Genomic DNA, 11,768 nt, shown 5'->3' with positions numbered 1-11,768 from the left:
GAACTGAACTGAACTACGCTTAGGTCAGGCCAAAGGCAGCATACTTCTAAGTTGCAAAAAAACCCGGAGCATGTGTTGGTTGAGATTTAAAGTTGCCAATGGTTGGACCATTCTCACACATAGTCAAGGTCTTTTTGTAGGGTAGCAGCATTGTCAGTGGTGTCGAATAGTTTTACATCATCAGCGAGGAGAACGCAGTTGCTTATAATATGATCACAAAAGTCATTTATGTAAGTATAAAGAGTGTGGGTCCTTAAAAAGCTATCTTATAATTAGAGACGAGTACTGCAAGTACTTTTTATATAACCAAGTACTTTTTTTTTTTATAACCGGGGGCCGTAATTAAAGAACATACATAGATTGAAAAATACAGCCGATGTCCCTGTGCAAATAAATACAGCAGAGTTGACTCGTCCTTCCCTGTATCGGTATGTGGGAAAGACTTTGGGAGACGAGGGAAGAGCCATACTCAGAGGAGAACGATTGGATAAGAGGCATTCCTTCCTGCAGAAGGAATAAACATTTCAGAAGAGACCCTCCCTAATTTCTTTGGCTGCAAAGGTGATGGGGGAGAAATGCATTTTCAGCCTTGCAAGATGATGTAACTTTACTAAAATTTGCCAATTCCAAATTCATTGGAAGTGTCTCCAACCTTTCACACACACCCCTAAAACTTTTCAGAGCAGATTTCATCCCTATAGTATACATCCTTATATATATGTACTATACATATATACCAGTGGTGGGTTTCAAATTTTTTTAGAACCTCTTCTGTTGCTGTGGCTTGCTTTGTGGGAGTGGCTTGCCGGCTATGTGACCGGGTAGGAGTGGCTTGCCGGCCATGTGACCGGGTGGGAGTGGCCCAACTTGTAAAATATGGTGAAACTCATTTAATAACGCTCTTGCTTAGCAACCAAAATGTTGGCTCAGAAACTCTGGCATTGAAGCGTGCAAGTCTTAAAGCTGTCAAGTTACAAGACCCTTGCACCCCTAACCCTTTAGAAAAAAAAAACCCGGGTGTTCAAACTTGACAGCTTTAAGACTTGTGGACTTCAACTCCCAGAATTCCTCCTCCAGTAATGTTGGCTCAGGAACTCTGGCATTTGAAGCATGCAAGTCTTAAAGCTGTCAAGTTACAAGACCCTTGCACCCCTAACCCTTTAGAAAAAAAAAACCCGGGTGTTCAAACTTGACAGCTTTAAGACTTGTGGACTTCAACTCCCAGAATTCCTCCTCCAGTAATGTTGGCTCAGGAACTCTGGCATTTGAAGCATGCAAGTCTTAAAGCTGTCAAGTTACAAGACCCTTGCATCCCTAACCCTTTAGAAAAAAAAACCCCAGGGTGTTCAAACTTGACAGCTTTAAGACTTGTGGACTTCAACTCCCAGAATTCCTCCTCTCACTCTTCATCTTGATGATGTGCGGACGGGTGGGGGGAGGGAGCTGGAACCGGTTCTAAACGGCACTATAGATTTGTGGAACCTCTTCTATAGAAGAGGTTAGAACTGGCAGGAACCCACCCCTGATATATACCTACATACTATATATCATCATCACCCTGAATCCCACAGTGGTGAATTTCACATTTTTTTCACTATCGGTTCTGTGGGCGTGGCTTGGTGGGCGTGGTGTGGCTTGGTGGGCGTGGCAAGGGAAGGATACTGCAAAACCCCCATTTCCAGCCCACTCCTGGGGGAAGGATACTGTATGGATGGCCCTTCCGAGCTTCGTTTTTGCTGGCAAAGGGTTGCAGGAGGCCATCGCAGCCAAAAACGGAGCTTCGGGGGCCCATTTTCACTGGCAAAGGGCTTGAGCCACCACAGGTGCCACCAACCCGATTGGCGTCGAGCTGCTCACACCCACACTGGCCACGTCCCCCCCCCCCCCAAGGTCAAACACAACCTGATGCGGCTCTCAATGAAATCGACACCCCTGGGCTAAATCATTCCATCTATCTGGGGCTTCTTTAAAAAGCAAATATTTCATCATGTTTTCAATATTAACCAACGCATGGCTTTTAAAATGAACGCAATGGGTCAACGGTTGAAGTATTTTCCCGCTTTGCCTAACTCCGGGGGCAAATGCAGGAATTAATTTTTTGGAGACTTCCAGATAAGGAGTTAGATCTTAATTCATCCTTTCCTAGAATTTTGTAAGGAAGAAAGCCTGCATGAACGTCCAGGGAAATTGAAACGTTTCAGATGTAAAAAGAATTCGGCATGCATTCCAAACCATCAAACACGGAGTTGTGTTTATATGAAATTGCTGTGGAGGGGAGATTCTGAAAATTGGCTTTGTTAAAAAGAAATGATTCCTGCCATTTTGCTTTTCCCTCCATTCTCTTTAGGCTTTTACCTACATTTCTGATTTTTTTTAAAACACCCAGGCTGGTTTTCAACAGTCTCATCCAAAGACGGTTGGAAGCCCCAGTAGGGAGGATTTATAAGTATGAATAGAATAGGATAGAATAACAGAGTTGGAAGGGACCTTGGAGGTCTTCTAGTCCAACCCCCTGCTTAGGCAGAAAACTCTAGACTGCTTCAGACAAATGGTTATCCAACATCTTTAAAACTTCCAGTGTTGGAGCATTTACAACTTCTGGAGGCAAGTTGTTCCACTGATTAATTGTTCTAACTGTCAGGAAATTTTTCTTTAGTTCTAGCATGCTTCTCTACTTGATTAGTTTCCACGCATTGCTTCTTGTCCTGCCTTCAGGTGCTTTGGAGAATAGTTTGACTCCCTCTTCTTTGTGGCAGCCCCTGAGAGTTTGGATCACTGTTATCATGTCTCCCCTAGTCAGTGGTGGGATTCAAATTTTTTACTACCAATTATGTAGACGTGGCTTAGTGGGCTTGGCTTGGTGGATATGGTAGGAGAAGGATACTGTAAAATCTCCATTCCCTCCTGATCAGCTAGGACTCGGGAGGCAGAGAATAGATGGGGCGGGGCCAGTCAGAGGTGGTATTTACCAGTTCTTCGAACTACTCAAAATTTCCACTATGGTTCTCCAGAACTGGTCAGAACTTACAATACAATACAATAGAAGAGTTGGAAGGGACCTTGAAGGTCTTCTAGTCCAACCCCTGCCTAGGCAGGAAACCCTATATCGTTTCAGACAAATGGCTATCCAACATCTTCTTAAAGACTTCCAGTGTTGGGGCATTCACAACTTCTGGAGGCAAGTTGTTCCACTGATTAATTGTTCTCACTGTCAGGGAATTTCTCCTCAGTTCTAAGTTGCTTCTCTCCTTGATTAGTTTCCACCCATTGCTTCTTGTTCTACCCTCAGGTGCCTTGGAAAATAGTTTGAGTCCCTCTTCTTTGTGGCAACCCCTGAGAAATTGGAAGACTGCTATCATGTCTTCCCTAGTCCTTCTTTTCATTAAACTAGATATACCCAGTTCCTGCAACTGTTCTTCATATGCTTTAGTCTCCAGTCCCCTAATCCTCTTTATTGCTCTTCTCTGCACTCTTTCTAGAGTCTCCACATCTTTTTTACATCGTGGCAACCAAAACTGAATGCCGTATTCCAAGTGTGGCCTTACCAAGGCATTATAAAGTGATATTAACACTTCACGTGATTTTGATTCTATCCCTCTGTTTATGCAGCCTAGAAGCGTGTTGGCTTTTTTGGCAGCTGCTGCACACGGCTGGCTCATATTTATATGGTTGTCCACTAGGACTCCAAGATCCCTTGCTAAATACCACCTCTCCCCCTAGTCCTTCTTTTCATTAAACTAGACATACCCAGTTCCTGCAACCGTTCTTCATATGTTTTAGCCTCCCGTCCCCTCATCATCTTTGTTGCTCTTCTCTGCACTCTTTCTAAAGTCTCCACATGTTTTTTAGATCGTGGCGTTCAAACAATCATAATCTCTTATTCTCACTTTTCTGGCTTTCTATTCGGGGCAAAACATTATGATCAGGTGAATTTTAAACTATTATTTAGATGTTTACATGTATTTTTCCTCTAGAACGATCAGCCACGGAGTCTTTTTTTGCCTAATTTTGTTCTTCCGTACATTCTTGGACAGATTCAACAGCCATTTTGTATAAAGAAAGTGTAGAAACGATTAGTGTACTGGGTGGGGTTCAATGCAGATAATTTTATCTCTTTAATATCACTTACATGAGGATTAAAGAATGCAAAATCATTTTTTCCAAATGAAGAGCCAGTGTCTAAATAGGAGGAAATGCTCTGAGGCCTCATATCTTAAGGCTGACTCTTTAACATGTGCATAAGAGGCCCCCGGAACCGCTGAATGTAATGTCACCAGTGAACAAAACTTTTCCAGCTGGGCCACAATTGTTGCATGAAGACAAGATTGTCAAGCCAGGACTATTAGTGCATTGAACGTATGACATTGTGAAGCTCTCTCGCACAAAGGTTTCTTTTTTTCCCGAGGGTTCATAAGTCCACGAATCAACTTGTGAGCGTGTTAGATCCGGGATCCCCAACCCTTGCTGGGAACTGGGCCACGCGAGTTGTGGACAAGCAAGTGAACTTTTGTCCGCACATGTGTGGCATATAGGTTGCACATGTGAAACCATCTCCCCCGCCCTTTTCCTGGTCCACGAAGGAAGACAGTTTTTCTTCAGAAACGAGTTTCTGGAACTAGTAAAGTTGCGGATTGTTGTATTAGATCATTTCCATTCCCATGTGAAATTACTGAAGAATCTAAAGAAGGCTTTCATCCCTATAAAACTCCCCTTTTATGATCCTGTAATTGATTAATTTGGGGTAGAGACGGGGAAACTGGATGGAGCTGAGCATTTACTGGCCAGGTGCCCTTCCTGATGCGTACACAGAGTTCACAGCATATTTTTTTTTGTTCCCTGGAAGAGAAACATCTGCTGGAAGGCAAGTGCCTTTACCACTAGGCCATCGTGCCACTCATAGGGCTTTCACACCTATACAATATCTGAATTATATATACAGTCGCTCCCAATAAAGTGGCACAATCCTTCAGCATGTATAGTATATATTGGGACTCTCTTTAAACATTACGCTCAGTGTTATCTAGATATGGAGTACCCCAAGGCTCTGTTTTAGGCACAGTACTCTTCAACATCTTCATCAATGATTTGGATGAGGGGATAAATGGGGACACCAAGCTGGCAGGAATAGCCAACACTTCAGAAGACAGGCTTAAGATACAGAAGGACCTTGACAAACTTGAACATTGGGCACTATCTAATAAAATGAAATTCAGTGGTGAAAATAGTAAGGTTCTACATTTAGGCAAGAAAAACGAAATGCACAGGTACAGTATAGGTGGTACCTTGCTCAATAGCAGTAACTGTGAGAAGGATCTTGGAGTCCTACTGGACAACCATTTAAATATGAGCCAGCCTTGTGCAGCAGCTGCCAAAAAAGCCAACACAGTTCTAGGCTGCATAAACAGAGGGATAGAATCAAGATCACGTGAAGTGTTAATACCAAGAAGCAATGGGTGGAAACTAATCAAGGAGAGAAGCAACTTAGAACTGAGGCTTACTCTGTGGTCTTACCAGATGTTTCTCAGAACTACTTGTCCTGAGTGAGATATCTTCTATTTGCAACTGTGCGCTTCATGTGAGTAAACCTGGAAGACTTCATATCTAAGCAGAGATAGAATAGAATACAATGCAATAGAATACAATAGCAGAGTTGGAAGGGACCTTGGAGGTCTTCTAGTCCAACCCCCTGCCTAGGCAGGAAAACCTACACCATTTCAGACAAAAGGCTATCCAACATCTTCTGAAAGACTTCCAATGTTGGAGTATTCACAATTTCTGGAGGCAAGTTGTTCCACTGATTAATTGTTCTAACTGTCGGGAAATTTCTCCTCAGTTCTAAGTTGCTTCTCTCCTTGATTAGTTTCTACCCATTGCTTCTTGTTCTACACTCAGGTGCCTTGAAGAATAGTTTGACTCCCTCTTATTTGTGGCAAACCCTGAGATATCAAAACACTGCTATCATGTCTCCCTTAGTCCTTCTTTTCATTAAACTAGACATCCCCAGTTCCTGCAACCGTTCCTCATATGTTTTAGCCTCCAGTCCCCTAATCCTCTTTGTTGCTCTTCTCTGCACTCTTTCTAAAGTCTCCACATCTTTTCTACATCGTGGTGACCAAATCTGAATGCAGGATTCCAAGTGTGGCCTTACCAAGGCCTTATAAAATAGTATTAACAATTCACGTGATCTTGATTCTATCCCTCTGTTTATGCAGCCTAGAACTGTGTTGGATTTTTTGGCAACTGCTGCACATGGCTGGCTCATATTTAAATTATTAGATTATCTTCCATCTTCTTATTACAGTGTCTTTTCAGTGGAATTCCAACAAGGGCCTTCCAGTAGGAAGTTACAGGTTACAGGCAAACATTTTTTTTAAAAGGAACATCCATCAGGCAACAAGTTATGCGCCACGGACCCTCCTATTTTCCCTCTTAACCTTTTTCTGATTTTCATTTGTGATTTTTGTTTTTGGCCTTTTCGAAGTCAAGGCAGACTTTTGAAACCAGAAGGCTCCATGTTTTTATAACCTCAAAATAAACAAATGCTTTGAGTGGTGCAGTGGACTAGAAGTGCAGCTCTTCGCCTCACAATTAAGGGGGCTGTGAGTTCGATCCTAGGTAGCAGCAGTTATTTCTCTCTCTGGGCATAGGGAGTAATTATCTGCTGCGAACTATGCATTGGCAACAGAAAGGGCATCCGGCCAGTAAATGCTCAGCTCCATTCAGTTGCCCCAACTCCACCCTGATGTAAGGGATTACGGGGTCTTTAAAAAACAAACAAATAAATAAACAAATTCTTTATTTGTTGCATAAAATATTAGTGTTTTTTTTTTCTTTTGAGTTTTGCAGACAAAGGTTTGGTATCTTCTGTTCGTAACCGTCTGCAAAATTGGAATTTGCAATCAAATTATTTGTGATTTCTGGATTTAATTAAGACTCCAGGGTATTGAAGTATCATTCAGCCATATTTCCAGCAGGCGTTGAAAGCTGAAACTCTACCAATATTGGAGCAAACTGCTATTCATCATCCTTTCTATGCTTGCTATGGCTACCAAGTGTTTGAGTCTAGCAACATTGGGGAGTTGCCTGACCTCCTTCCCTGATTGAAAAAAATAAAAATATTTATCTGGCTCTTCATCCCGGAAAGTTAAAGAACAGCTCTTATAATGATGGTGATATTTAAGGAAAAAGCCCTTAGAGATTCTGATTCCAATTTTCTTCTGGTTTGAAATGGGGAATTCTGATTGGGTCCATCTAGAACTCAACATTAAGAAAATTAAGATCATGGCATCTGACCCTCTCAATTCCTGGCATATAGATGGGGAAGAAATGGAGGTAGTGGCAGATTTTATTTTCCTGGGCTCCAAAATCACGGCACGTGGGGACTGCAGCCAAGAAATTAAAAGATGCTTGCTTCTGGGGAAGAAAGCTATGGCAAATCTAGGCAGCAGACCAAAAAGCAGAGACATCACCCTGCCAACAAAAGTGTGTATAGTTAAGGTTATGATTTTCCCAGTTGCAATGGATGGCTGTGAAAGTTGGACCATAAGGAAGGCTGAGTGCCAAAGAATGGAGGCCTTTAAACTCTGTTGCTGGAGAAGACTCTTGCGAGTCCCTTGGACTGCAAGGCCATCCAACCGGTCAGTCCTACAGGAGGTAAACCCTGACTGCTCTTTAGAAGGTCGGATCCTGAAGAGGAAACTCAAAGACTTTGGGCACCTAATGAGAAGGAAGGACTCCCTGGAGAAGAGCCTCATGCTGGGAAAGATGGAGGGCAAAAGAAGAAAGGTATGGCAGAGAATGAAGTGGCTGGATGGAGTCACCGAAGCAGTCGGCATGAGCTTAAATGGACTCCAGAGGATGGTGGAGGACAGGGAGGCCTGGAGGAACGTTGTCCATAGGGTTGCAATGGGCGGGACACGACTTCGCAATAAACAACAACAACATCTAGAATTTCACGTAGAGGATTTAACAGTATTACAAAATAAAGCCATTATCAAGCCTGTTGTTTCTTTATTGTGTAGGCAATTCTGATGACAGTTGGCATTTAAAAACAATCAGACATATTAGATGTAACGACGTATGAGCAGATTACTTTGAGGCAAATACATGATTAAAATCATTTAAACACAGCAATACTGAAAAATAACCCATCAAGGTAGCTCATTGAAAAAACATTTCACAAAAGTAAGAATTGTTTACACGCAAGAGATTGATGAAAGAGATGAGACAACTTTCTCTGGCATTTGAAGCAAAAGCATTGGGAACGATAGCTTATTCTTATGTAAATTCCCAGAATGCCACAGTAGATAGATCTCTTGGAGTGAAGTATGCTCTCAAAACACTTTTCTAAAATTTCAAACCTCCTTGAACACATTGTATAGATATGCCTCACACAAATCCCGACTAATTTCTGTTTTTGGCATATCAGTTGGCTAAACCATTTTTCCCCCCATTTGAACCACCATGCGGAGTTGATTAATATTATGCGCATTACACAGATCATTTAAAGAATGATTTGCCAGAGATAAATGGTTTTGGTTTTTCATTTGGATAGCTTTTATATTTCCCCTCTATTTTGCAGGACATTTGATTATGGGAGTCAACCTCCGTTCTATTTTTAATTTTTCTTTTTTTCCCATTTAAAACATTTTATGTCCTGCTTTTAGAGATCTTGAAAGATTTGTTCCCTTTGCAAATATAGTAGTCAAAAACAGTCTAATAACATCCTGAACATTTATTATCTTGATTACATTTTGGAAGAAGTGTTTTGATAATCACCAGCGCTAAGCAGTAGTATACATTATGCTATGCTTTTTTTTTTTAACTTAGGAAATTTGATGTGTGACATCGGAAAACACCAAGAAACATATTCAATGCAAACGTATATATGTTTCCTCTCAACATTACCATTTTTTATACTCTCCAGTTAAATAAGATTTGTAACAAAGTAGTAAATATGGATTTAATTCTACTAGGCACCTTTGTAATGCAGATATACATAAGTATCAATATTTTTTTTTGTCAATAGCAATAATATACAAATAAAATGCTAAATGCAGGCCTTCAAAAAAATCTGTTCTGCTTTAAATATTAATTTATGTTCCTCTGTGTATGTATCTTTCTCTTGTTCACAGTAACGCAGTCTTATAAATATACTTTAACAGTTTTCTCCATTAAAAACTAACCGTAGCTTAAAGGCGTGTGATAGGTACATTTCTACACGGCCTTTATGGATGAAATATGTTACTTAAGCCAAACTAGCTGATTCAGTTTTTCCAAAGCTGGAATCCTCTAGTTGTATTACACTGTATTTCATTAGCATCTGAATATAGATCTTTTAAACATTTACTGTTGTTTTTAATCTAAGTGAAATGTTAATACTTGTTGTAAGTCCATGTATGTTATGCGATACGCTAAATAAATAAAATAACTGTTTTTCCCATCACGCCAAGAATGATAAGATCTATAGACTTACACATCTGTGGTGTGTTGAGCTGGGGAAAACTTTTTTTTTTAAATAATAGCTTTTAAAAATTAGGCAAATATATGAACTCTTTTGAAGGAAATATCACATGTCACGCCCCCCCCCCCCCCACCTCCAGCATTCCAAAATGAGTAATTCTGACTAAGTGGACAAAATGTGCTGTCGCGTTGGAGAGTAAATAGACCGTGCAGAAGGACGGCTTTCTAAGTAGTAGTTAGGAATGTTCAAACTCAACCCAGGGATTAGCAATCTGAACTCCTCAGATTTTATTGACTTTGGGATTCCTCACTTTCCATGACTTTTACAATCGCCCAATGTATCGGGCTGTGTTCCTGTGGCCCGCCTGACCTCCGTCTTTGTCAAGAGAAGGAAAAGAAATGCCGACCGAAACTTTCAGAGATATTTTAAACGGGGAAAGATCTGTGTTTGAGGTCCTGCATATCATTCACGAGTGTTTTGATTGAGTTGTTTAACCAGCTGGGCGCCATCTTGATTCCAGCAATCTGTGTGATTGCACCCAAGTCAGTCTTAACCTTGTATAGGATAAAGGGCTAGGCTGATTTGAGGTTGGTGCCACTCCACAAAAGCGCCTACATCGCCATTAATCTTGAGAAACTGAACTAAGTCACGACCGCCTCAACTTTTCCTGCTACAATTTGGAGGAGTGTTACCCCCGGAGCTGTGAAGCTAAATACTAAAACATATGAAGAACGGTTGCAGGAACTGGGTATGGCTAGTCTAGAGAAAAGAAGACTAAGAGTGACGTGATAGCCGTATTCCAGTATTTGAGGGGTTGCCACAAAGAAGAGGGTTGAACTCTGGTGCTGGAGAAGACTCCTACGAGTCCCTTGGATTATAGCAGCAATAGCAATAGCAATAGCAGTAGACTTATATACCGCTTCATAGGCCTTTCAGGCCTCTCTAAGCGGTTTTACAGAGAGTCAGCATATTGCCCCCAACAATCTGGGTCCTCATTTTACCCACCTCGGAAGGATGGAAGGCTGAGTCAACCCTGAGCCGGTGAGATTTGAACCGCTGACCTGCTGATCTAGCAGTAGCCTGCAGTGCTGCATTTAACCACTGCGCCACCTTGGCTCTTGGATTGCAAGGCCATCCAACCGGTCAGTCCTAGAGGAGATCAACCCTGGCTGCTCTTTAGAAGGCCAGATCCTGAAGATGAAACTCAAATCCTTTGGCCACCTAATGAGAAGGAGGGACTCCCTGGAGAAGAGCCTCATGCTGGGAACGATGGAGGGCAAAAGAAGAAGGGGATGACAGAGAATGAGGTGGCTGGATGGAGTCACTGAAGCAGTAGAAGTGAGTTTAAATGGACTCCAGAGAATGATAGAGGATAGGAAGGCCTGGAGGAACGTTGTCCATGGGGTCATGATGGGTTGGACACGACTTCACAACCAACAACAACTACTACTGCTGCCACTGGGGTTATCTTGCCATCAATGCCCTCATGCCCAATCCTCTTCAGTTGCTCCCAAGAACAACTTTTGCCTCTCTTCTTTCCCAAGAGTCAACTGGTGTTCTCTCCCATTGGCAGTGAAAAGCAAATGTTGATAAGAGAAGAACAGATGCTCTTAGACAATTTGTTGCTTTACACCCTCTCATTGGCTCCCTGGAAGGGTGGGGTAGCAGTGCAGTGTGATGGATTGTGCACCTGCAGCAGCGGGGAGGGGGGTGTTTTGCCAGCTCAGAGGCTTCCCAGAAAGAGGCCCAGATTAAGAGGCTGCACAGTCCACAGCTGGATGTGGGGAAGGAGGAAGAGATTCTAGGCTGCCTTGAATCTTTGGGAAAGATTCAAGGTAGCCTAGAATCTCTCAGGATATCTTTAATTGGCTAGAGAAAGTTTGGCAAGATTCTGTCCATCAGACATAAGCCAATAAAGGATTGGATTTGATGGCATATCATTGTCTCATCCTTGGACTTTAGCTTGGCCTTCAGCTTTGCAAAACCACTGCTCAGATTTTAATGGTACAGGTAGTCCTCGACTTACGACCACATTTCTGCCGGGCTAAGCGAAACATTTCTTAAGTGGGTTTGCTCCATTTTACGACCGTTCTGGCCACAATTGTTAAGTGCATCCCTGCAGTTGTTAGATAACAGAGGTGTTAAGTCAATCTGGTCAGAAGGTTGCAAAAGGGGAACATGTGACCCTGGGACACTACAACCGTCATAAGTACAGGCCAGTTGCCAAGCCTCTGAATTTTGATCACATGACCACGGGGATGCTGCAACAGTCTTAAATGTTTTCAGTACTGTTGTAACTTTAAAC

This window comes from Thamnophis elegans, chromosome 7 (assembly GCF_009769535.1).
Source record: "Thamnophis elegans isolate rThaEle1 chromosome 7, rThaEle1.pri, whole genome shotgun sequence".
NCBI classification, from domain to species: domain Eukaryota; kingdom Metazoa; phylum Chordata; class Lepidosauria; order Squamata; family Colubridae; genus Thamnophis; species Thamnophis elegans.
This window is presented reverse-complemented; position numbering follows the sequence as displayed.